Raw genomic sequence first — 26,150 nt, 5'->3', positions numbered from 1 at the left:
CTCTGACTAGAACAATGACTAAGTAAACATATGAGGCTCTAGAAAGCACCATGTAGGGAGAGTAGCAGCATAAGGAAGAACAAGAGGGCGAGATCCCATGAAATCCACACAGAAACGAAAGAGATGGAGGAAAGAGGGGTGCAGGGAGCAAATACACAGAAGCTAAAAACTGAAGATGCGAAGGCAATTTAAGATGCAACATTTTTGAAGTGTGTACTACAAGTATTGTGTATATGATGTTCATTAGTACATCATATTTATTTTCTCATTTAATTCTCACAAAAATCTGTGGAGTAACTACCATTACCTCTATGTAATCAAGGCATTGAGAATTATAAAGTTAACTAAGGAACCCAAGGTCATATTCTTGACTGAGCTGGGTCTCAAACCCAGGACTCTGACTCCCAAGCCCACCCCTTGACACTACATTGCTTCTTTTTTTTTTTTTTTTTTTCAGTTTCCAAACGGTTATTTTATCAGACTGTTTGAACATTCAATTTATCCTGTTTGCACTCCAAAATAGTTACCTGAAGTTTGCTCTTTTGTGTGTGTGTTTACTTTCATTGTGTATTTGTTTTTCTAAACTCTTTGGCACAATTTTCTGGGGGCGTTCAGACTGCCACAATACAAGTCAAGAGAGGGTGTTTTCTTTGTGCTGCCAATTCTGATCATTTAAATTTTGGTTTGTTTGGGTTGTGACTTATTTTGTTTTTGAAGTCTGCGCTCTTTATTTGTAACAATTGTACTTTTATTTTTCTATATCCTCTAACGCCAGAGTTTTCTTTTTCTCCCCCCTCCCCCACTTCTACATTCACAGTTGAACCGTGTTAGGAAAGGCGCCTTGATGAAAAGATCAGGTTAGGAGCTCTGACCATTCGTCAGTGTTTTCCCTGGAGTAGTAATAATAATTAAAAAACAAAACGAAACAAAACCTAAAGAGCGTCTTTCCTCTTTTTGTTTTTTGTTTTGTTTTGTTTTTACATCTCTTGTGCTGCATCAGTAGACAGAACTTCGGTTAGTTTTTATGAAATGCAACTTCTAACCCCTTGTTTTCTGGGAAAAAGAAACTGCAGTGACTTGAAGTTGAGAATGTGGATACCGCCTCACTCACACACATTCATTCTCAGACTGTAAAAAATCCCTCACCCTTCTTCTAGCCGGCAAGCATACAGTACCATGTGGCAAAGGTACAGCGAAGGTGGGCTTGAGATGCAGGCTCCATCTTTCTCCTCAGTAGCAAAGGCTAGGCTGCCTTTTACAAAAAAGCACCACAGCTGAACCCAGTCCCTCCTCCTCTCCCAAACCAGTCATTCCACCTGGCACCAGCCAAAAGACAGAAAAGCTACTTCTAGCCTCTCCTGGGAAGAGATAGCTTTCTTTTTTTTCTTCTAGCCTCTCCTGGGAAGAGATAGCTTTCTTTTTTTTCTTTTTTTTTTTTTTTTTTTTTAATAAGTAACTTCATTGTTTTCTCTTTTCCAAGATGGCCGATGTTATGGTTTTCTACGAAGTCAGTGCTTACTTAGCTCACTAACAGCGCTGCTGTTGGCGGCTGCGGCTGCTGCTGTGGCAGGATTTTCAATGTGGTGTGTTTTCAAGCCTCACTCACTCATCCTCTCATTCCCAAACATTCAGCAACCGTGCACACTTCTCACTTCCAGGTTTTTCAAGAGATTGGAGATTTCCAGTGGGGGTCCTCAGGTTATCATCCCAAGGGTGACAGATCAAGCTTCATTCTTCAGTTTCCTCAGTTCTTTTGTTGCCCATGTAGCAAGGTTTTTGCTTTGTTAGTCTTTGATCTCCGCCCTTCAGTTAACAATTCATGAATCATTGGCCTAGCTTCTACTAATTTCAGTACATCCTTCCCAAATGCTGTACATGAATCCCCCATTAGTCCAGAAGCACAAGCTACCACTCCATCTGTAGGATCCTCATCTCCAGCAATATGGTCAATGAAAGACAGAATAAATTCTACTCTGGGTTGTACCAGCATCACATCCAGGTGTACGTTTTCCTGATCCCCCTTCAATCCCTGGACAATTCCAGTATAGGCTTCTAAGCAGCTTTCCCTTAGCTCATTCAGATAATCCACCATGTCATAGTCTGACTTGTCCACCTGGGCTTGGGAGGCCTGCTGAAGAGTATTCAATACAACCTCTAAGTATTTTTTAAACTCTCCACCAATAGCAAGGGCAATATCACCAAACACTGGCAGAATCTGCGGCTTCACAGACCTGTGGACGTTCTCATTCCCCAAATTTTCCAGAAGCAGCTGCATCACCTCGTCACAGAAAGGTATGATGTTGGATTGCAGGGCACAGCATAAGTCTCCCACTAAGACCATAGCTGGCAAACAAACCTGGTACTCAGCATAATTTTTTAATCCAACGCCCAGGAAGGGTTTAAAAGCCTCCACGTACTTGAGGAATTCACCTCCCAACACTTCCACCCATGTGCTAACTGCCATCAGGGCATCTTCTAGTACTCACTCAGACCCAGCTGTGCTTTGGAACATCCTTAGCAGGGAGGCCATGACCACATCAGAGATCTGCAATGCATCTTGATGTTGCACTTTCCGAAGAACATTCTAAACAGTTGTGCAGAGTAAATGTGACTCCATCTGAAGCACCTGCTGCAGTCACCCCATGATGACCAAAGTCGTTTTCTGGACAGCAGGGTAACAATCCTTGGCACTGTTTTTCACAATTTCTATCAGAGATTCATATGCAGAACTCCTCAGGTTGTTCTGGTGTCCATCAGGTCTGTCTGTAGTCTCTAGAGCTTCTGAACTGAGTTCAAATGAAGAAGATAAACAGTAAGTAGCTGGTTCTTCCTGATCATCAGCAACATCTGCAGCTTCATAAGGAGCTTCAGCCAGACTCGAGAAAGCCCAGCACACATTTGAAGCCACTCTGGGTTCAGCACTGAGGCCCTCAATCAGACACTGCAGCAGGGGAGCCAAGTAGACATCATTGATGGCAGCTTCAGGGAGCAGCTCACAAATTCTGCCCACGGTCCATGCAGCTGTATCTTGAACAACTACACTGGAGTCTTTCATTAATTCTATTAGGGTGGGCATGGCCTGTATAACTACAGCTAGTGCTCAACTTACGAACACGGTCGGGACCGCGGGCCAGTCGTAACACGATTTGGTCGTAAGTTGAGTAGGCTATATGTACAGTTGAAATGGTGCACGCGGAGATGGTAATGCTGCCGGAAGCTGGTCCGCACTGTCGTACACCCAGCAGGGCAACGTTTGCGCTGCCAGACGCGGAGCAGTCGTGGCTAGCGATTGTGGTCGTAAAGTCGAATGGTCGTTAAGTTGCATAGGAGTCGATCAATACCTGCAGTAGTTTGAGCTGACTGGGCTCTGGTCCTTCCAAGATACAACCAAAAGCCATCACTGCTGCATCCCGGTATCACCAATCTGGGTTCTCGATGTGTTCTTTAATGAAAGGGAGGACATGTGGGACAATGTCATCTTCACAGCAGGTAGCCAAAAGCATGAGGCACACCCCTGCTGCTTTGCAGGGGTTCCAGTTATCATCATCATCATTTTCGTCCTGTTTAGTTAGTGTCTGTGTGAGGATTGGAACCAGATGCTGTAGTGCTCCCTTGGCATAAAACTTGCTGGTGTGCTCAGGGGGCTGTCCTTGTTCTGCTGCCTCTGAAGCCTCCATGGCCAAATCCATTTCCTCATCACAGACATTGGACCAGAATTCTATCCCTTGTAGGGCCACTTCATCAATGTCACTTTTCATTGTTTCAATTGTGATTGCAGAAAGAGCAGGGCCCATATATGCCTCCATGTACTGATAATACAAGAACATTATCTTCACCAGATTCTAGAAAGCAGCCACTCATGCTCTCGTATCTGGACACTGTGTGGCTTCACAGACCACCTGCATGATAAAGTGCCTTTCAGACTCTTTATCTAAGTTTGCTTTGGTGAACTCCAATGAGTTCAGGAGTGCATTAGTAGCAGCTAGCTTCACATTATTACTAGGCTCTTCTTTCCTCATCCCCTGGATTATGGCAGTCAAAATCTCATTGGATTTATCTTGTAGCTGCTCTGGGTCTATGTCTTGACAAATATAACCAATAGCTTCCAATGTTGACTCCTTCATGTGCTCTGTGCTGTTGGGGTTTGTGACATTGGCCACCAGTTGAGGAATGAGTTCTGGCCACTGGTTTACTGGGATCTCTGCACAAGCAATACCAGCCACACACTGTGAGGCAGAACTAGGCTGGTAAGTTTCTGTGCCCAATGTCTGCAAAACATAGTTCTTGACTTCTCCTTGAGCATTAGCATCAATAGCAAGCCACCTCTGCTGGTACTGTGCCTTGATATCCAGATCTTTTTTTTTATTGCATTTTAGGTTTTGGGGTACATGTGAAGAACATGCAAGATTGTTGCATAGGTACACACATGGCAGTGTGATTTGCTGCCTTCCTCCCCTTCACCTATATCTGGCATTTCACCCCATGCTATCTCTCTCCAACTCCCCATCCCCCAGCTGTCCCTCCCCTATATCCCCCCAACAGACCCCAGTGTGTAGTGCTCCCCTCCCTGTGTCCATGTGTTCTCATTGTTCAACACCCACCTATGAGTAAGAACATGCAGTGTTTGGTTTTCTGCTCTGGTGTCAGTTTGCTGAGAATGATGGTTTCCAGGTTCATCCATGTCCCTACAAAGGACACAAACTCATCGTTTTTGATGGCTGCATAATAATCCTTGGTGTACATGTGCCACATTTTCCCTGTCCAGTCTATTGTCGATGGGCATTTGGGTTCTTTAGGTGTCAAGGAGTTCTTGATTTGCAGACCAGCTGCAACTCTGGCAACCTCATTGTTTCCTGGATTTGCTAGCACTCTGGACAGTTCCACAAGGAAAGTGGGCAGGCTCTCCACCGCCAGCCGCACGCTCCAGGAACTTCTGCGCCGCTTCCAGCTCCAGCCCATCGGGGGACACGGTCTTCTCGAGGATGGTGATTAGCTCCATGGGGGAGGTGGCGGCAGCTAGAACTGGGGATGGGGGTTGGGGGTCGGGTGGGAAGGGAGGGTGGGGTGCGGGGCGGGGGTCACCACAAGCCCATTCACCGGCTCTTTCTGGGTAGCCGCTCGAGCGCCTCTTCCTCTCCTCTTCCCTTCCTTCCTCCCTCCGAATGGGCTGCAGGCGCGGGGGCGGGGGGTGGGGAGGGACGCTGGGGGCAGCTCCGAGCTCCCGGGTGCTCGGGAGGCCGAGGGAGGAAGAAGGAAGGGCGGCTGCGGGTGAGAGGCGGCGCTCAGGAGGGGGCGAGGGCGACACTACATTGCCTCTTAACGAACCTGGACATGTTGTTATCAAGGCTTCGTAAATGACATCATATGTGATAAAGAGAAGAATCGTGTTTCTAAGACTTTGGGTATTAGTGTCACCACAACTATTCAAGAAAGATTCCATCCATTCATCCTTTCATTTAATAATTATTTGGATTCTGGATCCAAATGTTTATAGGACTCTGGATGTATTGTGGGGCTCGAGGTGTGAGAGAAAGAGAAGGTGGAAGGATGATTCCAAGGTTCTTGGCCTGAGCATCTGGGAAGATGTTGGTAGTAAATGATACCAGAAAAATGAATGACCTTAGTGTGTGCACAGTGTGAGTGTGGGGGGTGGGTGGAGTAGGTTTTCCAGGGGGAAAAGGGAAACTGAAATCCCAGGGCCATTTATCTGGCTTCCCCCCATCACACATGGCAGCAGTTATGGTGTCCCACAGGTGCCTGGACAATGGAGGGATGATTCATGAAGGAAACTGTCCTTGGCTGTGGCAGGGACAGGTAGTTCTGGAAAAGTGTATTTGGAGTCTTGTTCTTCTGGACTCTTGCCTATGCAGGGCCACACTCTCTGCACAACTTGTTAATGCATCCTGCAAGGCCAAGTCCTGGTCATCATCCCGTCTCCCTAACAAAGCCCTCCTGATGCACTGCGGTGTTTAATTGTTGTTTCCTGCGTCCAATGACACGGACAACAACCTGAATCATCCTAGTACTTGCATATGGGGAAGGGACAGGGAACTGAACCATTAACAGGAGGAATTTGCCCAAAGTCACACTGAGAGCCTCTCAAATGGGTAACACAAGACAAAGAATGTCAATGATGTCAACACCCTAACACAGGAGACTGCACTACTCCCGACACCCCATTCTGTCCTGTTCTACAGAAATGGCTGGCCATTTGTGGGGCTCAAACTCTGTTGGGCCGATGCTGATCTTTCTTGGGACAGAGGCAAGTGCAGTGTCTCACAGGTGGTACCTACCTTCTAGAGTCTACCTCCCAACTGGAGCTGGGATTTAAGCCAAGGAGTCTGATCAAAGGCAGCAAAAGGATTCATCAAGAATACCCTGGCCGGCACGGTGGCTCTTGTCTATAGTTCCAGCACTTTGGAAGGCTGAGGTGGGCGGATCACCTGAGGTCAGGAGTTCAAAACCAGCCTGGCCCACATAGTGAAACCCTGTCTCTACTAAAAATACAAAAATAGCTGGGCATGGGGGCGGGCATCTGTAGTCCCAGCTACTCGGAGGCTGAGGCAGGAGAATCACTTGAACCTGGGAAGTGGAGGTTGCAGTGAGCCGAGACCGTACCAATGCACTCCAGGCTGGGTGACAAGAGGAAGATCTCATCTCAAAACACATACACACACACACACACACACACACACACACACACACACACACACGACACCAATACCGCAACTCCTGTTACCCCAAGACAGGCCATTTGTTGACACAGGTTATTTATTCTGGAGAGAAGGCAGAAGGTATCTGTGAGAAGCCCTTGCCACCTTAGAAAATGTCCTGACAGGTGGTTTTCCCAGTTTAACATTAAGACCAGCCCCCTCTGGGTTTGAAATCACAGCAGTGCAGCACAGCGACAGAGTTCAACCTTGCTCTGAGCGATATCTCTCCGTCCGGTCAGATTTGTCCACTTCTCATTTCAATTATTCCCCACCCTGCCCGGCCATATGAGACGCAGTTCACTCCAGATGCTGGCCTCGAATTTGCTCTAAACAGTTCCTTTTTTCCACAGAGAAACCAATTTTTGTTTTCTCTATCTTCCTGTCTCTCTGTCTTAGTGTATAAGGACAATTTAGCACCATGGAGAGAGCTCTGGAGTTGGAGTTCAGATGTTTGTGCTATTTGTATTATAAACAAGCTTTTCCTATCTATCACTGGGAACTTGGAGAAAGGAAAAGGGAAAGAAGAAAATATGGAAGGAAGGAAGGAAGGAAGGAATAAAGGAAGGAAAAGAAGACCCTAAGCTAATGTTTACTTGAATATAAACTTTTAGCAGCAATGCTAGTCCATTTAACTCCATGATATGTTAGTTTAATAAACTTTACAAAAATTCTTGAAGATGGGTAATTTCAAGAGTGAGAATGGAGACCATGTTCTTTTTCTGCCAACCCCTGCTGTCTCAAGGCCTTTGCCATATATATGAATATATACACACACATATATAGATAATGTGTGTGTGTTTATATATATATATATATATATATATATATATGTATATATATATATATATACATATATATATATATATTTCCCTTCTGTGATATGAAAGTCTGCACTGCATTATCTCTAGGTTAACATAGAGGTATAAGATTCTGCAAATACAGATTGCACTGATTTCTCTGCACAGATCAACCTAAACAGCCTCCTTGGCTCTCCACAGACTTTCTTGATTTCCTCCGCTGTCACCCCAGTCAGCTCCCTTCTCATTCCCTGTTTTCCAGTTCTGCCCTTCATCCTTCCAGTGCCCCCGAGTGGAAAACCTCATTATATTTCACCACCACTGGGTCCAAGGATCACTTATTCCTTAACCATGTGAAGATCACTTATGATCTTCATCCACCCTTCCTGAGAAGGAGGGAAATGAGGGGTCTGGAGCAGTGGGAGGGCTTGGGGGAGACTTACCTTCCTGTGAGCACTCTGGGCACTCTAAGTGGGGTTCGTTGTCGAGAGGGGAGTGAGTGCTAAGCTGACCCAAGGCAACCTGTCAGGGGCCAGGACAATCTGTCTTGGCACTCTCTCTATTCAGGAGCTAATTAACACCTAGATGCCCTAAAAATTAGCTCCCTCAGGGATTGCACAGAATACCAGAGGAAGACAAATAACCTCAGTCCTTAAGGGTTTCTTTCATCTACCAAGTATTATTGAGAAAAACATGAGATTCATGACATCATTCCAGCCTTGTAATGTCACCACAAAATGAGAAAAGATGTAGTCACCATATTGTCGATGGGAAAAATAAGATCCAGGGAGCTCAGATGACTTGCCGAGGGCGGAGAATGGGTTCATGGTGGAGCTCAGGCTGGGCCCCAGATAATCTGAATCTTGTATTTTTTTTTCTCATTTATTTTCGCACTGTCTTTTGAAAGGCATAATTTTTATTTCTCAAATTTATTTATTTTTTAAAGGCATCGTTTAAAAGAGTTTAAGGTATAATTTTAAAGTTTTATGAGTTTGATAAAAGTAAACCGCTCTGAGTCATAGACTTTTTATAATTGGATTTCTTCAATTAGCATAATCCTTTAGAAAGTCCTGCATGCATTATCTCTGCACTCAAGGTTCATTTTGCTCACTGAGTAGTATTCCTTTTTTCTCACTGAGTAGTATTCCATTCCATACTCACCTCATTGTGTGAGTATATTCTCATTTGTTTAGTGGCTTATTAGTTGAACGCTTCAGTTGTTTCAAGATTCGCACCATTACAAATAAAGATATAATAAATATGTGCACACAGTTATTTGTGTGGTTATGTCTTCATTTCTCCTTGGAAAATATCTAGAACTGTGCTTACTGGACTCTATGGAAGTGGGTGTTTAATTTTACAAGAAACCATCACATTTTTTCCAAAGTGGCTGTGCCATTTTGCATTTCCATCAATAATGGGTGAGATTTCCAGTTGCTTCGTATCCTTATCAAAACTTATCCATTGTACTATGTGCGCGGTAGTGTCTCACTTTATCACCTATATTCCGTTGACCTTTCAATATGTAAATTCAGACTTTGCTCCTGAACACTGTTCAGTTCATCCTCTTGTTGGAGTTCTCCACTTGGCAGTCCACAGGCGCTTTAATCTCTGCATGACCCCTTCATTCTTGCCCCCAGATCCTCTCCTTTTTCATATGATCTTAGTCTGCTTGGATTGTTGTAATAAAATACCATAGACCGAGTGGCTTAAACAGTGGAAATTTATTTTCTCATAGCTCTGGATGTTGGAAGTCTGTGATCAGGACGTCAGCATTGCTGGACTCTGGTGAAGACTCTATTCCTGGCTGGCAGATGGCAGCCTTCTCATTGTTTGCTCACATGGCAGAGGGAAAGAAAGGAAAAAGGCACATTCCCCTGTGTCTCTTCTCATACGGACACTAATCCTATTGTGAGGGTGCCCTCATGACCTCATAGAAACCTCGTTATTTTCCAAAGGCTCCATCTCCATGTATCATCACACTGGGGCTGAGGACTCCAACACATGTATCTGAGAGGGCACAATTCAGTCCATGCTATGTATTTCCATTAGTAAATCCAGTCACCCCCCAAGTACCCAGTCAACTGTCTATGTGTGTGTGTAATATATAAAACATTAGGTTGTTCATATAATTTCATATTTTAGTTAATATTATACTTTTTAAAAATTTAAACATTCACATTTCATTTAACATAATAGTTCATGGTATTAATATTTTAAAAACTTTAAAATAATCCCACAGTTGTTGAAATTTTAGATTTTCTTTTTAAAGACAAGGTCTCCCTATGTTGCTCAGGCTCGCCTTAAACTCCAGAACTCAAGTGATCCTCTAGCCTCAGCCTCCCAAGTAGCTGGACAGATACTACAGGCAAGTACCACCACGCCCAGCTGAAATTTTAGTTTTTATGTCCACTGTTTGGTTTTAAGAATAGCCAACTAATGTGCATCCCTGAGGCAGTATAACAGAATGGTTATGAATGTGAACTCTGGAGTCAGGTTGCTTTGAATTGGCTTCTTAACTTGCTAGTTGTATACTTGGGGCAGATTGCTTAACATCTCAAAGTTTCATTTTACTTATTTGTAAAATGTGGAGACCACCTCATAGGGTTGCTGTGGGGGTTAAATAATCTATTAAAAGCACCTGGTACTGTGCCTGGCACAAGGTGAGCTTGTTAAGAGGTAGGGGTTATAATTAGTAGTGATAGTCGTTATCACAGTAGTGATAATAATGGAAATAGAATACTAGCTAAAAGTAGTTTGCATCTACCGATCTGTTTCCATTGGTCTGTGTGTCATTCTTTATCAATAATGTCCTGTGTTAATTTTTGAAACTTTATGTTGCATTTTAATACAGCCTCTCTCATTAATACTCATTTTCATGATAACTTTTCCTAGCCTCTTCATTTTGTCAAATCAACTATATTTTCTAAGTTTATAAAGTGATCCATTTGGATATAGGCTGAAGTCGAGTCAGATCTGTAAGTTAATTAGAGAAGAAGTAATGTTGTATAATATTCAGTTTTTCCATTCAGGGATTAGTATGTCTATCCATTTGTTCAGTTGGAAAAGGACCTGTTTCAGTAAAATCTTGTAGATTTCCTGACACTGACATCTTGAATGTTGCCTTGCATCTTAATGCAGTCAGGCTGCCCCCGTACCTCCATGCCCACGCTTACTACTCTCCTGAAGCCCCAACTGCTGTCACCAACCCTTACTCTCGCTCCCCTTACCAGATGACCTTCTGTCTCACTCCACAGAGATTAAGAAAGCCGATGGGAATGTTCTCAGCTTCCTGCTCCCCGTGACATGCAAACCTTTTTATATCTGCTTTAGAGAATGTGCTTTAACCAATAATCCTTGTATCTCTTATGCTTTCAACCTCTCTTCTCTCTTAAAAAATCCTTCTATCTTGAAAATCCCTTGAAATTCTCTTTCTTTTCATTACGAATGGACAGTATAATCTTAATTTGCTGCATTTCCCCATCACCTTCAAATTGCTTCTTAACCTGTTGTGATCTTCGTTCACTCACCTCAGCAATGAAACCTCTCTTTCTGAGGACCAAGGGAGAGAAAGTCCACAGAGGCAGCAGGGGTAACAGGAGTATTCTGGACTCATTGGATAACTTTAATTTTCCAAGGGTTTCATACCTCAGGTCTATGGGTATACTATCCAGTGTGATCCAGATAACAGTTGTATGTTAATACCTGCTAACATTGGCTCAGTACTTTGCCATAATAGGCTGAATTCTTTGAGGCTAGAGACTGGGTTTTTATCTCTGTACTCCATTGTCTGACATAGTGCTGAACATTTTGTAGGATTTCAATAAACATTTGTCGGTTGGATGAATACATAAAAAGAACATATATATATTTATTAATTTAAACCTTATATGAGTATTGCATGTTAATCCTGGTTTTCAACATTCAGAAGTTCTATAGGTGAGTTAATGTTAAATCTCAGACTTTTTAATAAACTGTAAAAACTCTGTCATTGGAATTGATATATTTTATTATGTTTTCCTGTGTATTGTAAGTTCCTTGAGGGTAGATGTCATGAATAGGCATTGTTAATAATCAAATGAATCAATTATTAAAAAAATCATCATGTGTTAGCACAGGGAGTAACTGGGAGATTAAAATTACCTGAAACCCAGTACTTAATCATTGTATTCCACCATATTTCCTTCAATAAATATTTCAGTGACTACTTTCTGTTAATAAATATATCAATATTTAGAAAATCAAACATTTCTATTATTACTGTTTCATGTTCTCACATTCCCTTGTATCTCACTCTGTCCACAATCTCTTTTTTCTTGGGCATCTTAAAGCTTTCTTTTCATTGGTGTTTGCTTACCAGCATGTAAACAGTCAGGTCCTCTCATCTTCAAGCAAAACTAAAACAAAATCCAGATCTCCCTTATTATTCTGTTTCTTCATTGGCTGCCTTAATGCTTCCCTTTTTCCCATCAAAGCTGAACTTCTCCGTAGAGCTGTCTCCATCTGCAGTCCCTGTGTCCTGATTTCCCATCACTCTGTCTTCCCTCCGCAACAATCTCCTACTCCATCCTCTGCTCTCAAGGGCCCTTGGAGAGGTCATATGCTGCACAGAATGACCTCTCCTGAGTCCACTTTGCAAATGCACAGTCATCTATTAACACATGGCTCTATCTCCATCTCTTCAGGGATGCCTATTCTTAATACCTTCATTTCCCTTCCAGAAAAAGACTCTTCTCTTTACCTTCACTGAATTTGTAAGCTGTCTAGCACCTATATGGGGCAACTATAGCCCTTTGAGTCTCTGTAACTTGGCCTGTTTGGCCTCCTGTAATACCACTGAATCATCTTAGGCCAGAGGTTGTTTTACTCTTCTCTGAATCTCAATACTTCGTACTATTCCTGCTACATTTTAGGTGTTCAGTGAATGCTTCTTGAATCAATTAATAGTTTAATAGAGGTAGATCAAGTCCAATTTAGTATTGAGTCCAATTCAGTGACAAGTTTTTACCCCTTTTTTCTCCCAAGATAATGCGTAAGTATGGAGACCATCTTCCATAAAACAAGCCAATGTTTTATCACATTAGTAATACTCGAGTGCCTTTTATGTGCTGGTAGAAGTTACCTGCATTAGAAGTTTAGGGTTCAGATGGAACTAGAAAATTCTAGGAAAGATATACATTATAGATAAAACCTTTCTTCAATAGTGTCAAATGTGCCAAGTACTAGGAATTAAATGTCCAGATAAGGGGATAAACTCAAATACCTACAGTCACCAGGCGGATGATGTGGTCAGCTGGAAAGCTTTGCCACGCTGGAGAGTACTTGCCCTTTCCAGAAAAGGCCATGGACACGTAGCCCTAAGTGATTGTTGACAAGTAGGAATGTGGGTCATTGCTAACACATTTCGTTTACAAGAAGAGTTGGAAACCAGGGGAAATCTGATGATTGTTATTATTAAGTACTGTAAATTATACCTCTGTGTTCCGGATAAAGCCAGGGTCTGTTAGTAGTGAACTCCGTAAAACACACAAAATGACTCCTTTTCTAAGTTCAAATGTTTCTAATGATTAGAAGAATAAATTCACATGGAATCTTTCCCCAGAGTCCCAAGTGGTGTATGGGTGTTTCAGAGATTATCTGCAGCCAGCTGCTACAGAATGAACAAATAATCGCTGCCCTTACCCAAGGGTTCCCTTCTTGGTCTCTAGAATTAATCTGGGTAACTTCCATATGCCTCCTGGCAAGGGAAATTCAATTTTCTGTTTCACATGATCTTAATGTTTTGTTGTCTTTTTAAAAACATGTCTTAAAGAAGGCTTGATTAAATGAAGAAATGTATCTTGTTTCAGAATGGGAAAGTCAATAATTTAAAGATGTCAGTTTCTTCTAAACATATGCATTGAAACTATTCCAATATTTGTAGACTTTTACAAATTGATTTTAAAAATCAGTCAAGAAGGATGATTGTATGAGAGCTAGCAGCTGTAGGAATAGATAAGACTAGAACATGCTGATGTATGAAGGAAGAGTGTAAGAAAGACCTTGACAACCACATATTAGTGTGTATTGCAGTTGCATAGTGATTTCAGAGTTTAGCACTGGAAAGGTGCCCAACAACAGACCCAGGAGTGTTAGGATATTTAGCATGTGGCAAAGGTGTCATTTCCTATCAGTGGGGAAATAATCCTTGAGTGTGTCATTCAAAATCAATTCAAAAGTAAAAAAGGTTTTTGCCAGACATGATACCAAAACCAGATATAAAAACTTTACAGAAGAAAAAATAGAATAATTTGACCATGTATAAAATTAAAACTGCTGTATGGTCAAAGAGAGTATCACATTTGCCATATTCGTAAAACACAGAATTAATGTCATTTATAAGAGCACTTTCTTTTTATAAATGAAGTCTCACTCTGTCGCCCAGGCTGGAGTGCAATGGCACGATCTCAGCTCACTGCAACCTCTGCCTCTGGGGTTCAAGCGGTTCTCCTGCCTCAGCCTCCTGAGTAGCTGGGATTGGAGGCATGCACCACCTCACCTGGCTAATTTTTGTAGAGATGGGGTTTCACCATGTTGGCCAGGCTGGTCTCAAACTCCTGACATCAAGTGATCCACTTACCTCAGCCTTGTAAAGTGCTGGGATTACAAGCATGAGCCACTGTGCCCAGCCCAAGCACTTTCAATTTTATAAAAATACAAATATCTTAGAAATACATATATATTATTTATATATATATATTTATGTTATATATAAATATATATATACATACATAATATATGTAAAATATATTTTTTCAGTACTACACTTAAAATATATACATATATAGTTTAACTTTGACAGTGATTAACTTCAAATTAAAGGAGCATTGAGTTATAACATTTGGCCTATCATACTGGCAAAGATAGAAGCAATAATATAAAGTGACAATTTGTTCAACCTTTTCTGAGTGGCGATTTGGTAATATGTTTTCAAGTGCCTTGGATAAGTTCTTATCTTTTGGCCCAGGAATGCCACTTGTGGGGACTTACTTTTAAAATTCGAAAAATGTGCACAGATGAACGTAGAGGATGCTTATTGCGGCATTCCATACAACCTAGATTGTTTAAACCAACACAGGTTTACTAGTAGGGAGTTATTTAATCTATTGTGTTCCGTCCATTCAAAGGGACACGATACAACTACAGAAAAAGATGAGAAAGAACTACCTTTCCTGCTATGGAAGGATATCCATCTATGTTATCAAGTAAAAAAAGCAGTTTACAGAAATTCAGGTATGGAATAATTGTATTTTTGCAAAGTTATATTATGAATAAAAAAGTTAACAATTATATGCTAAATGCCCATAATGATTATCTTTGAACTGGTGATTTTTATTCTATTCCTATTCTGTTCTTTTTGTACTCTCTAACATTTTAATAAGCACACGTTAGTATTGCACTAAAAGCTACAAATTGAATAAGTGAACTGTCTTCCTCCTCACAGCAATGCAGGTGAGAGGGCTGGTTTCAGGTTGAAGTCAGAGGGAGCAGAGCTCTCCATTCAGTCAGGGAGACTTTTCCATATCCGCCTTTGGCTCTTTCTCTAGCTTTATCACATATAACAAATTGGTGATACTGATGAACATACTCTACCTCATCTTCATGGTTTTTCTGAAGAGCGCCTATTCCCTTGGAACTGGGCTTTAAAACATGTTCTTTGTCTCAGTTTCTTTGTTGAAGTTGGCATCCAGCAATTCCCTCAACCTGTACCAGATGCTCTGGAACAAACTATAAATTTGTAAAAGGAACAAAACCTCCTAATTCACGTCATCATTTAATTTATTTATTTGCTTTCTTTTTAAACTTTTTTGTTACCCATGCCCCTTCTTTACCTCATAGAAACCCTTCCTCCTTGAAGTTATTTACTACTCTTGAGAGGCAAGTTACGGGTTCAGCTTGCCTATGTTCAGATCCCAGCTCTGACATTCATTATTAGCTGTGTGACTTTGGGCAAGTTACTCAGCTTCTCTGAGGTCCAGTTTCCTCATCTACAACTTGTAACTCTGTGTTTACTTCATCAGGTGATGAGGATTAAATGAGCTAATAGATACCAGTCCCTCAGAACAGTGCCTGGCATGTGGTGATCGCCATTATTTTTACTGTGGGTTCCTTCCTAAGCCAGTCCCTCAACCCATTTCATCATATCCACACTCCACTTACACTATCACAATACCTCTTAGAAGCAGTGGGTGAAACCATGACATTTGCTCAGGCCAGAGGAAGGGAGTCTCACTTGCTGAGTTGTCTCCCCGTAAACACCCTCTGGAGGGCACCCTGCACATCAGGGTTTCTAAGGCTGTAGATGAGTGGGTTCAGCATGGGGCTGATGACAGTGTTGAGGATGCCAATCCCCTTGTCCTTTTCTGAAGACTCCACCGAACCCAGCCTCATGTAGCTGAAGACACCCCTCCCATAGAAGATGCCCACCACATTGAGGTGGGAGCTACATGTGGAGAAGGCTTTCATCCTGCCCTCGGCAGAGCGGATTCGCAGGACTGCAGCCACCACATACACATAGGACATGCTGATGAGGACCAAGGGGGCCACACCCATGAAAACTGCTGCTACAAAGAGCAGCTGCTCATTGAGATGAACACTGGAGCAGGAGAGCTGGAAGAGCTGCGGGAGGTCACAGTAGAAGTGATTGATCACATTGGGGCCACAGAAGTTAAGAGCAGACAAGGAAACAGTTTGGGTCAATGCATTGGTGAAGGAAAAGGCACATGACATGCCCACCAGGGCTTGCTAGATTCCTCAGCTCATGCGGGTGCTGTAGGCGAGGGGCTGGCAGATGGCCAGGTAGCGGTCATAGGCCATGACGGTCAGCAGGAAGCAGTCCGCCCCAGCCAGGAGGTGGAAGAAGAACAGCTGGGAGAGGCAGGCCCTGTAGGGAATGCTTCTGCTGTTGGATGTGAAATGCCTCAACATGGCAGGGACAGTGACACTCACACACACCACATCTAGCAGGGACAAGTTCCCCAGGAAGAAGTACATGGGGCTGTGGAGTTTGGGGTCCACAGGATGGCTGCCAGGGTGCTGAGGTTGCCTTCAACAGTAGCTACATAAGCAAGAAGGAAGATGACAAAGAGGATGGGCCGCAGAGCTGGAGTCTCTGTTAGGCCCAGCAGGACAAACCTGGTCACAACCGAATCATTTCCTGAGCCTCCCAGATCCATGGCTGTCTTCCACAGCAGTGGACTGAGCAACGTCAGATGGAGCCAGTGGTGCAGGAGGAGGATGAGGTGTCGATAACAATCATCAATGAGATCTTGATAGCAATGTCCAGGATGGAAGAATACATGAAATTTAAGGGGAAGAAAGTTGGAGATTTAGATGCAGAATGAAAAGGTTTGATATCTCACTCTTAATGGGTGACAAGAGTGGCATTGAACAGACTCAGAGATCCATGAATTGATACAGAAAGGGGAACACAGGTTACATTAGAAAGTAAAAGGGAAAGACGGTTTTTCTGAGGCCAATGTTCTGGGAGGAAACCCCAAGTCTGTGGATGGTGCTGTGGCCACAGTTGAGGCACACGAGATCCCAGAGGATGAAAGGGAACCATCGGGGAAGCACAGAAGCATGCTCCCCACAACCTGTGTCCCTGCACCCCCTGCATACGCGTGTTGTCATGCAGCATGGCAGTAGTGAGATGCCCATCATTGCCCAGACTATTAAAAGATTAACATGCAAAGCCATGAGATTTGGTCTGATGAGGGAAATGAGATGAAAAATAGTGAAACTAAACGAGAAGCCATCACTGAGTTCGTTTCCAGCTCCATAGCTGGTGACTACCAGCCTTTTAGATTTTCTAAGTAGTAATATTACATTGCACTTCTCCATATAGAGTCTGGGAAATTTGGGCTCGAAGGTACTGACCGTTTACCAAATATGAGGAATGTAAAAAGAGCTTTTGAGGAGCATGAGTCTCCATACACTCCAAGGTGGGTTTGGTGAATACTGAGTAGAGCTGTTCTCGTTGAATACAGAGGTGAACTCTCACAAAATAGAGTCTTGGGTGAGCAGATACCCAGACCCCAGATTCCCCCGTGCCTCCAATTCCACCATCACTGAGCTTTTCACTCTTCTGTCTCCTGGTTCTAATTACGCATCATCCAACACACATGCTATGTATGAGCCTGATCACCAGATAAGGCCATAGTCTTTTACAATGCCATGAACTGCCCACATATATGACCACTTAGGAAATGATTTTCTTTTCCCAGCCCTAATCACTGCTAATAAAATACTTGGCTGGGCGTGGTGGCTCAGGTCTGTAATCCCAGCACTTTGGGAGGCCAAGGCAGGCAGCTCACCTCTGAGTTCAGGAGTTTGAGACCAGCATGGCCAACATGGTGAAACCCCGCCTCTACAAAAAATACAAAAATTAGCAGGGTGTGGTGGTGCGCACCCGTAATCCCAGCTACTCAGAAGGCTGAGGCAGGAGAATCGCTTGAATCCAGGAGGTGGAGGTTGCAGTGAGCTGAGATGGTGCCACTGCACTCCAGCCTGGGCAACAGAACACACTGGGGTCGGTTGGGGGGAAATAGGGGAGGGACGGTGGGGGGTGGGAAGCTGGGGGGAGATAGCAAGGGGAGAAATGCCAGATGTAGGTGATGGGGAGGAAGGCAGCAAATCACATTGCCACGTGTGTTCCTATGCAACAATTTTGCATGTTCTTCACATGTACCCCAAAACCTAAAATGCAATAAAATAAATAAATGGGGAAAAAAATAAAATAAAACAAAACTCAGTGATCCACCTCAACCTCTGGCTGAGGGATGGATATTTAAGTCTCTCACTTGGAGTCTTACTCATCCAGGGAAAGGGTGGAGTTGGAGACCCCTGGTGGGGGCAAAAGGCATGAGCAGAGGAAGACGTTTCCTGATAATTAAATGTGGAGAATAATGTCCTCATGTCTCCAGCTGGTAAACTGCCATCTAATAGTATGGCCTTTTCTGCATGGACATGCTCTTACCATTTCCTCAGACTCAATCTTCAAATCAGAACTGTCTTTCTCACTGAGGTATTTTGGTAGCGGCATTGCCATCCTCCTTGTGAGTGGGGCTTGAACACTTAGAACTGATTCTTCCCTCTCTCTAACCACCCACGATCAAGCACCCACATCCCACTGGATCTTTTTGGGTGAAGAGAGAAGACATTTCAGAGCCTAGAGGGTGATCTTCATTTGTATGGAGACCATGTTGTGAGAGTACAGTGAGGTGTCTTGGGCTGAAGCTCACCTGGCGAAGGAGATGGGCACTTCTTGGGCACTCCTGCCGGCCCAGTGGCCTCTGTAGAGAGGACAGCTTATAAAGGACAGACAGACAAAGAGACAAGCAACTCCACTGATGTCATTTTCACATTGGAATTCTTCTCCTCCTCATTGTCCCCCTGGAGGCCTCAGAAATTAGCACCCTCGAGGGGGAGCCAGAGCCAAGTAAAGACACCTGCCTTTGTCAAAGACACAATGATCTCAAATATTTTTAAAACGTTATGGACTTTCTCAAAATGTTTCCATGTACAACCTTCTTGGAATGGCAAAATTCATTCATTTATGTCACAAAAATATTTTTGAGCACTCGTGAAATAGTGCTCTTGTAATCAGTGTTTCATAGAGTTAAAATGAGTATCTCAAAGACTTAAAATCCTGAAAGTCACACTGTCTTGGGGATGTAGTTGAGATTTGGGGTTTCTGGTTTAATCCAGCCTGTCATCTTGGGTGGGGACAGGAGAGGAGAGGAGCAGTGACTTGTGGTTTTCTAGCCTGGCCTGCAGCATGGGGCTGGGAGGAGGTGGGGGCCTGGGTCAGGATTTCCTCCTGTTTCATCCCTGGATCATTGTTCGTCACCATCTCACAAGGTCACCTCCCATCACAGCTCACGTGAGCCACCCTCCAGCCCAGCCTCTCTTCCAGTCTCAGTCAAGGGGTTTGTCTTTTCGTCTGCTCCCACAGTGCAATCTAGATCCTGTAGCATCCTGGCTCTAAATGTTTTCCAGCCTCATGCCTCCAACACCGTAAAGGAAAATAAAGGTACCTTCTAGACCAGGACCCTGCCACTTTCACTAACATCTGATGGTGGCCTCAGGCATCAGCTGCAATTTTAATTCCTTGCTCATCAATCAAGCATTCTCACTGACTTTCATTAAAAGGTTTGGGAGAAGCTCTTTGCAGGATCACTTGGGGAAACTCATAGTGGCTTAAGCCTGTCATGGGCCAGGGAGGTATTGTCAGAGAATTAGGACAAACTAGGATTTCTGTTGACAGCTGTCTTTGGAGGAGGCTGTCTAAGTTGCAGAACTCAAATAGAACCCATTATTTGTGCTTTCCCCTGACATACCAGAGGCTGTGTCATCTCCTTTTCCGACACGCTATTCAGGAAGGAAACTTCCTCCTTGAACACTCATTGCAGGTCTTCTCTTTTCTAGGAACTGCCTATCAGCCCCTGGGGTGTGCCAGGAGCCTTTCCTCTATCTTCCCATAGCAATCCAAAGGCAATAACTGCAGGGGATCCTCAACTTTTCTCTCCATCCCAGACACCGAGTTGCTGACCCTAATACCTGTGTGTTAGATGTTTCTACCTGAACATCCCACAGGAACCCAAGATGTACAAAACCCTGTTACACAAAATGCATGCACATGCACGCATGCACACACACATGCACAAACGTATGTAAATCCAGTTGAACCACATGCCTTACTGTGGAAAAACTTGCAAGCATACTAGTGGTACTCACTTACGCTTGACTGTATAAACCCAATTTTTGTTCTTAGTCTTTCTCTTACACTTACAATGTATTTCAAAGATGTTAATGTATAACACAATTGATTTTTGTTTTCTATTTGAGTTTAAGCAGAAAATAAGAGGGGTGACAGTTTTTTAAGAAGATTAGTAGGGCACAATGATTTCTGCCCTCTCCCTACTCCATGCAGAGAGGGGCTAAGGTTGAGCCTCACTAGACTACACATGCTATGGCAAGCTTTTCAGTAGAAAGGGACCCCACCCCCCACGAACACTCTACATATTCATAGGAATTTGAAGGGGGAGTGGGAGCATCTAGGTAACTGCATTACATCTGGCTCCTAGATGAGGAAGTAACCTTGTGAAAATCAGGAAGGCTGAATGCCGTGGCTCATTCCTCTAATCCCAAAATTTTGAGAGGCTGGGGTGGGGGGATTGCTTGAGGCTAGGAGTTCTAGACCAGCCTGGGAAACATAATGAGACCGTGTCTCCATTAAAAAAAAAAAAAAAAAAAAAATAGCTGGCAGTGGTGGCACACATGTGTATTCCCAGCTACATGGGAGGCTAAGGTAGGAGGACTGCTTGAGGCCAGGAGTTTGAGGCTGCGGTGAGCTATGATGGTGCCACAGCATTTCAGCCTGGGTGACAGAGCAAAGCCCATCTCTAAAAAAAAAAACAGGAAACAAACAACCAATAATGGTGGAGCCCAGCCACTGTTAGCTTGTTCTTCCATTGAGCTGCCGAACCAACTTCGTGCTAAGCTACCAACGTGGTGTAAGAAATGAGTATCCAGAGCTCCTCATTGTCGAAACCAGATGCTCCTCTCCACCTTGCTTAACAGAGATAGGATCATGCCCCTCATTATTTGGCATCTATTAATTGAGCAAAGCACTATTTTCCAGGTAATATGCTAGTAAAGAGGTGACCAAATGCAGACACGGTTCCTCCCTACATGGCGCTTAGCTCATAAAGAAGGAAGGCATGAACCAAAGAGTTATCACTCAATCACTGTTCCTGTCCGTGTGTGCACACACACATATCTAGCTAATCATTTTTGGCCTACAAAAGGTATGATATTTAATAGAGTCTTATCTTCAACTTTCTTTTTCTGTCTTTATATTTGAGCTTCATATAATGTATTCTTCAAAATTTTATGATTTTCTAATATGCTACCATTTGCATGTGCTAAAATTTACTTTGCCTACTTAATTTTCAGGGGTTTTTTTTTTTGCTATTGTAAATAATAATACAACAAAGTATTTGCATCTCTGATTTTTGTCCTATGTCATGAGTCATCTCTTCCTCCCTAATTCACGCAAGAATCTCATCTCTTCCATTGATATTCTACATTCTCAAGACTAGATTCCTTGTTACCTGATGACAAAAGTAAAAATTACTAAGTTATATTTTGTATGAAGGGCAGGGGACACATGTAGTCTTCATATCCCCCGTTTATATTCTTTAGATTCTCTGCCTGTATCCTTGTTTCAAGGGGAGTTTTGATTTGCTTCAATGCCTGGTGACTTGTTTGTTAACGGAGGTATTTGAACTCAGTCAACTGTGAAGGAGAAAAAAGAAGACATACCTCCTCACCCCTCTAGTCATACACAACTCTATCTTACTCTTTGATGCATTGCAAAGAAAATTGCAAATGTTAGTATATGTCCCCCTAAATACTTAAGCACGCATATTATTAACACAACAACTTCGATATCTGTTTATGTCTCTTATTTATGCAAACTTAATATTGCAATGAAACACACAAATATCAAGTGTATATTTACTGAGTTTTGACAAATGTATACACTTATCAAAATATAGGACATGACCAGCACCCAAAAATGTTACCTTGTACCTTTTCCCAGTTAAAAAATTATGACTCAAAAACAATTCTCGTTCTGATTTTTTCAACATAGATGAATTTTACCTATTCTAAAACTTTATTCAAATGGAATCATACAATACATATACCTTTATGTAAGGCTTTCTTTACTCAACATAGTGGATTTTATAGCCATCTCTATTGTAGCATGTATCAATAGTTTACTTTTTATTGCTGAAAGTATTCCATTGTATGAATATACCTAGTTTGTTTTTAAATGATTCGTAGAATTATCCTGTGAAATCATATGGACCTCAGGCTTTTGAAGGAAGGGAGGACCAAAGCTTTGTCAATATTTCTGTTTTTTGTTCTGTTTAGATTTTCTATATCTTCATAAACAGTTTTGGGAAATTGCATTTCCTTAGAAAACTACTGTGGCCATGTCGAAGTAACAGGGATTAGATTTGCCCTCCCATTTTAAACAGCTAAGAAACCAAATAAAATCTATGAAACAATGGATACTATGCAGTGCAGGACAATGATTCCTCAGCTCTATCACAGTGTGAGAGATATAATTGCCTCAGCTTATTGCCAGAAAGAGTGGCCAGCCACATCCCAGGGCAAGGAGAACCCAAACAGAGCCCAGTGGTCTTCTGAATTGGCAGGCAGAGTTCAGGGTGGCTATGGCAGCACAAATTGGTGAGAAAAAGTACTGGAGAAGAGGGAGCTTCACAAAGAGAAATCTCCGGAGTCCTGCAGATGAGTCTCCTCTGGTCTTTGGCTGTACTGGGCATGCATGAGAGACAACTCTAACATCAGGAGAGAAGAACACCATAAGGGAGTAGAAAGGGAAAGTCTGAAGCTTGCATAGAGCCAAGGATGGTTCCTGTGGCCACCAGCCATCAAACAGGTGGTACAGGGTCCTACGAAGAGTGTTGTCTCAGTAATGCGGCAAACTAACCATAGGCTAATGTCTAGTCTGGATCCACCCCAGTAAAACTTAGAAGCAAGCCTTAAAGTGACCAAACTTTTTCCAAGTAACTTAGCTGTCTAGAAATGTATTTTGAAAAAGCTGAACAATATTTAAAGGAATATAACAAAATCTAGCATTCCACAATGTAAAAATCACAGTGTCTGCCTCTAATCAAAATAATCTGCAGAAATGAAACAGAGAGGAAAATAAATCACTAGATATAGACTCAGAAATTACACAGATGATAGAGTTAATAAAAAAGGATGTTGAAACCACCACTATAAATGTACTCCATATGTTCAGTAGTGCTGAGGAAAACATGAATATAATATGAAATGGAAGATCTAAAAAAGATCCAAACTAAACTTCTAGAGAGGACACATATGGTATATGAAATGAAACATATACCAGATGGGATTACCAACATACACACACTGCATGAGAAAAGTTGAGTAAATTTGAAGACAGAACCCATCCAAAATAAACACACAGAGAAAGAAAAAAAAAAAAAAAAAGGCCAAAAATGATCTATCTGATGTAGATTTTCAGTAAGAAAGGAAAATGATGACAAAGAGACTACCAAAAATGATCAAGGAGGCTGAAAGATACTCAAAGGTAATATTTACACATGAAAAATATGATGGTCTAATTTAAAATCAATGGCCGGGTTAAACATGAGATTACATACAATTGGCAAAACGATTAGTGAACTAAAAGATAAATCAAATATAAATACACAGAATGTGATACAAAGAGGTGAATATAAACTATAAAAATAAGTTAAGAGATATGAGGGATATCATAGGAAGGGTTAGCATATTTCTAGAGCTCCAGAAGGAGACAATAAAGAAAATGCAATAAAGGCAATATTTTGAAAGTTAGTGAATGGGATTGGTTTTTACAATTGATATAAAATTTATTCTTATATTCTAACATTTTTACATCGTGGTAAAATGCTGTAGTACATATGATGTTGCCTTCAGCAATTTATTGAGGATGTCCTTCTCAGTTAAATGCTATATCACTTCCTAAAATGTTCCATAGATGTGTAAAATGAAGATTTATTTCTGTGTTGGCACAGTAGGTAATTCTATATGCATATCTATCCACACATATAATTCATGTATTGTGTTTTGTTAACACTTGGTATAAAATGTTAACATAAATTACTACTTGAATAAAGACAAGAATCTTCAGAACTAAGAAGCACAGTAAATCTCAAACACAAAAAATTAAAAGAAATCCACATCTTGACAATCATAGTGAAACATATTATCCTAAAGCAAGCATAACTATCTTAAAAATAGCTGCTAAGAAAAGACAGATTATTTTAAAAACAGTGACAGTTGTATTTACAGTTGAATTCCCAACAGCAATTATTAAAGATAGAAAACAAACAGTGGAATGATATCTTCGAATCCCTGAAGATTCTTTATGGAATTTTAAAAATCAGTATAAACTGTATATGGATGAGTAATTATGGGGGAATATCCTAAAAAATTTGATAAATAAGTAAAAAGAAGGAGAAGTCAAACAGTGGGAGAAAACATATTTTAAAGCTATAGTAATTAAAACTGTATGGTATTTTCACAAGTGAAGATGTGGAGCAATTGGTACTTTCATACATTTCTAGTGGGCATGATAGAGAGTGCAACCATGCTCAAAAACCACTTGACAGTTTCTTACAAATTTAACTATACAGTTATCATACGACCAGCAATCCCATTCCTTAGTATTTATTCTATAGAAATAAAAACCTGTCTATACAAAGACTTGCTTGTGAATATTTATAGGAACTTTATTCGTAAGCACCACAAACTGAAAATAACTTCAGTGTCCATTGACTGGATAATAAATAAAATAAAGAATATCTGCTGGTAGAATCCTACTCAGTGATCAAAAAGAACTAACTATCCAAAACTACATGGGTGAATCTCAAAAGCATTTTGCTAAGTGAAAGAAGGTAGACACAAAAGGCATATAATTATCTTTACCTGACAATCTCAAAGAGGTAAAAAGGTAAAACTATGGTGGTAGAGATTAAACAGATCAGTGGTTTCCAGGGAGCGTGGGTGGGGGATGGGATTGACGACAAAGGAACACAAGTGAACTTTTTTGAGTGATGAAAATATTCAATATCTTAATGGTGGTGTTGATTACACAATTGTATGCTTTGGTCAAAACCACTGAACTATATACTTAAAAGGATTAATTTTACTATTTACCAGTTATACCTAATAAACTTAAAAAAAAAAAGCAAAGATCCTTCCTACTATCTAGTTTATGCAATAGAACATCCCATTGCCTTTAAAGACTCCTATCTGCCTTTCCTCCTCCATCTTCCCACACAGATAATGCTATTCTGGCAAAACAAACAAACAAAATACCCTTTTGAAATACTTTTTTTTGCACCTATGTTCTTTTCTAAACAACATCACAAGTTTTTGTGTATGTTTGAGCTATATGAATAGGATAATTGAAGAGTTTTTTGTTTTGAGACAGAATCTCACACTGTCTCCCAGGCTGGTGTGCAGTGGCATGATCTTGGCTGACTACAACCTCTGCCTCCCAGCTTCAAGCAATTCTCCTGCCTCAGCTTCCTGAGTAGCTGAGATTACAGGCACCTGCCATCACACCTGGCTAATTTTTGTATTTTTAGTAGATTCGGGATTTCGCCATGTTGGCCAGGATGGTTTCAAACTCCCGACAGCAAATGATCCGCCCTCCTTGGCCTTCCAACGGTCTGGAATTACAGGCAGGAGCCACCAAACTCAGCTGAGTTATTCTTTGACTTACTTACTTCACTTAATACTATGTTTATATTATTCTCCAATATTAGTGACTTCATGAGTTGTCCATTTATTTTTGAGGCTGCATAGCCATCACATGGTAGACATACACCATGATTTATCATTTCTTTTTTGTTTAAATGCACTTTGCTTCTATGAAAACTCTTGTACACATCTCCTGGTGCACATGTGCAAGAATTTCTCCATAGTATCTAATTAAGAATGGAATGACCAGTGATGATGAGCTTTTTTTCATGTTTGTGACTGCATAAAT

General features: G+C 41.7%; 2 pseudogenes across 1 annotated transcript; both read right to left on the bottom strand.

Annotated features, from left to right (window-relative positions):
- Window positions 1-1,426: 1,426 nt before the first annotated feature.
- On the bottom strand, window positions 1,427-4,999 carry LOC108291753 (annotated as a pseudogene). The gene is made up of 3 exons (XR_001820031.2): window positions 4,782-4,999; window positions 3,350-4,354; window positions 1,427-3,093 (listed from the first exon to the last, which is right to left on the bottom strand). The product of XR_001820031.2 is annotated as an importin subunit beta-1-like (transcript).
- Window positions 5,000-15,778: 10,779 nt separating this feature from the next.
- LOC108291711 lies at window positions 15,779-16,725 on the bottom strand (annotated as a pseudogene).
- Between the last annotated feature and the right edge of the window lie 9,425 nt (window positions 16,726-26,150).

The sequence above is a fragment of the Cebus imitator genome, unplaced genomic scaffold (assembly GCF_001604975.1).
Source record: "Cebus imitator isolate Cc_AM_T3 unplaced genomic scaffold, Cebus_imitator-1.0 Scaffold464, whole genome shotgun sequence".
Classification (NCBI taxonomy): Eukaryota; Metazoa; Chordata; class Mammalia; order Primates; family Cebidae; genus Cebus; species Cebus imitator.
This window is presented reverse-complemented; position numbering and strand designations above follow the sequence as displayed.